Here is a 3724-nt window from a genome sequence, read left to right on the forward strand (position 1 = left end):
AGATAGTTCAAAGCAGACTTCAAAAACTTGAAAGTTTCAGACTTTTGTTTCATCAGGAAAATTTGTGCATATCTTGAATAATCATCTAGAACAATTAAAATATACTTTTTCTTAGTGTAATGTGTTGGCGGATTGACAGTTAATAGATCTGAATGAAGAATTTCACAAGCTCTAGTGGGTCGATCTCTTTCTTTTGCACATGTTTTTCTGGTCATTTTTGCTTTAGAACAAATTGTACAATTACCAGTACTGAGATTATACGTGAGTTCTTTAACTCCTTGAACAACATTAGGTAATTTTCCTAAGTAAGAAGATGATATATGACCCATTCTACGATGCCACATACTACCTTCCTGAGCCAACATTTTTAACTGATTACGAGTAAATCTTTTGCGTAATTTTCGTGTTTCTCTTCTACTATTATTGACTTTCTTATTGGGTTTGATAACTGAGAGTTTAATTTTAAAACTAGAATTATCTTTCGAACTTAACTGTTTATTTATACTTTCTACTTTATTTACATTAATTTTGTTGATACTACTTGTATCACCAGGATTGACTCTTGCTGAGATTCGATAAACGCCATCTGATACAGAGAGCAGGGAGATCTTTCTTCTCAATTTTCTAGATAAAATAAATCCATTATTTGCATTTAGCACAAGACTTGTCCCAAACTGAATATTAAATGCACGGACACTGAGAATATTATCCCTTACTTCGGGGACATACTGAACATTAGCTAGATGTACAATGTGCGAACTTTTTCCAAACTGTACTAGTAATGGAAGTGTTCCCTGACCCATTGACATAGTGCTTTCAGTTTCCGATGCCAAAACAACAGATATCGGCTCTTTATAAGCCTGATAGTTCAACAAAATATTCTGTACATTCACTACATGGTGAGATGCACCAGAATCAACTAGAAATGTTGCAAACATACTGAAATTATTCAAATCGAACAATGACTTACTAGATTTTTGATCTTTCAGTTTCCTACAGTCCTTCTTTTCGTGTCCCTTCTTATGGCAATAAAAGCAGAATCTCTCTGTGTTCACACATGTGTTTGACTTGTGGAACATCAAACCACATTTTCTGCAACTTGCATCGCGCTTTTCAGCTGGTGTCATTTTCTTTATTTTCTCCAACTGATCCAGTGTGTAAGGACTCTTTTCTGTCCTTTTCTCTTTAAAATAAGGAGACCTCTTTGCTGGATATTTCTCTTTCTTGGAACCATCCCGTTTGTTCGATCAGACCTATTCTCTAAACAAAAATCACAACAATTATTATCATCTCTCTTACCACATTTGATGCAGAGCACTGAAACTGAATTAGGATTAGCAAAAGTACATTCTCCAATGGGATCGTCAATACAAAAAGAGCATACAGTATACACTTCATTGATCTCAGTATTGAGATTCTCACCCGTAATACCAAAACACTCGGAACAAATATCCAAACTATCATTTGATTCATTCTTATACATACTGTTTTCTGCTTCCTTGAAATATTGGCTATTCGCCACCTCCAGAAAGGCATTCTTTACGAACTCGTACGTCCTCGTTTCCTCTGGTAGTGTAGCCATTGTGGTGAAAAACGCCAAGAAACCATTAGCATCCTTGATTTTGTGTAGAAAATATCCCACGATGATCTTCGGGTCCAACGGAAAGCCCAGTTCCTTGAATTCTTGAACTCCTTTTTCGAATTGTGATACGAAGTTCACCGGGTTCATCTTCGGGTAAAATGTGATTTTTCCAAAATTGTCCAAAACTTCCACCATTTTTTGAACATCATTTTTGCCGAACATTTGGATAAGTTTCTTGAAGGCTTCAGCTGCCGTTTCTTCGTTTTCTATTACAGCTCTGGGAGCGTGCTGCAACGATGCTTCCAAGTATTGTAGGACTTGAGCGTTGTACATGTTTTTCTCTTCTAAGCTCATGTTACACTCTGGTCCACCCATGTTGTGCAGTAAAAATTGGGATCTTCCTAGGGCCCTAATGTCACGCTCGACTCTTTGTTTCCATGAGCGGAAATTGGAATGACCCCTCAGCTTGTCGCTGTTCTCAAATTGAGGTATTATGAAGGTGGGTATATTGACCTTTTCCACAGATGGTTCCGTTATTGTGCTTCCTGATGAGGTTGCCGGAGGATTCAAGTTGTTTATTTGCTCTGCCAACATCTTCACGAAATTGGTGTTCGTGAGCATTGCAAAAATATTTTCTGGTACTCCCATCGTTGACCTTTCGCTTGCATCGGATTGGTCCATCTCTATCATCTCTTCTTGATTGAACATGCTTGTTGTTGAACACGTGGTCGTCTAGTTTTCTGTTTAACACGTGGTCTTCTAGTCTTCTGTTTAACACGTGGTCTTCTAGTCTTCTGTTTGTTAATTAATACGCACGCACATACACACAAGCGCTGCTACCATGTGAGGGTGGATACTCTTAAAACTGATGAAACGGTTTTTAACAAAGTTTATTTAACACGTTGAGCGCCATCGAAATATCAATATATTTTCTTGTGGGGCCAAATTTTTTGTGACGATATTTTGTTTTGCTCTTATATCATATAGATAATCCCTTTGATCAGATTTTCCCTAAAAGTGCAATATCGCCTGATATCAAGAATATTGATGTGCGGTCCCACGGGACCGCTCTGGTCCCCAGAAAAATAGAAACGCACAGCAGATGCGGTACAGGTGAAATTTGTCGAGTCCAATCTCCCTATTATATCCATAACAACACCTGTTCAATTTTTTTCGAATAAAAATTCGAAAAAAAATACTACTAAAAAGGAGTCGTAAATTCCAAAACAGCGGTCCCTACGGACCGCCGTGGTCCCACAAGTGAAACTATCAGCGGTCCCTATGGACCGCTGTGGCGCTCAACGTGTTAAAGATCTATTTAACACACTGGTGAATAATACAAAATGGCCGATGGTCGCTTGAAAACTATTAATAGTGAGAGTAGCCTTTATCTATTCGCATTCCCGACAGAACTGGCTTCTGCACCATTAATAGCACGTGTACCTAACTTAGTTGCGCTTGCGCATTAGGCCGAACATAATATTAGTTGTCAGCAGGTTGCTTTATAGAAGTGGACTGGTCCCAAATCAACTTTGGCCAGCAGTTCTTACTTCAACACGAATTAAGAAAAGAGTTGGACCATAAAGGTTTACGCGACTTCAGTCTTGGAATGGTATTTTCGGGAATATAGGATAGAATTGGGAACGAGTCTGGATAGGATTGGAATTTTTTCCAGGAATTCATAACCGCAGTCTGTCTACGAATATGGGGCGGTAAAATGTTTGAAAGAACTGGTAACCATTGAATAGGTGAAGAGAGTAGACCATACCAAATGAGTAGACATGAGTATTCGAGCAGACTTTCCAGGGTGGAGCCTAGGTCGAGGTGTATCGAGCATATCATTGATCGCTTAACTAAAGTTGAGGTGTTCACATCCTGTTCTGAAGAAAACAGCTATATCCAGGGTCCACCCTGGAGAATATGAGGATTCTTTCATCTGAAACTCAACAACAGTTGAGGTGGGTATTTGTGGTAGTCTCCTAAGATGGGTTGAGTCGTACATTTTGAATCGCTCCCAGTATGTTTCTATTAATGGCTATAGGTCGAGAACATTCAAGAATACCTCGGGTATACCTCAGGGCACTCATTTGGGCCCTCTGTTATTCCTAATTTATATTAACAACATCGGGACATGTTTTCGAT

Source organism: Coccinella septempunctata, chromosome 4, assembly GCF_907165205.1.
Source record: "Coccinella septempunctata chromosome 4, icCocSept1.1, whole genome shotgun sequence".
NCBI classification, from domain to species: Eukaryota; Metazoa; Arthropoda; class Insecta; order Coleoptera; family Coccinellidae; genus Coccinella; species Coccinella septempunctata.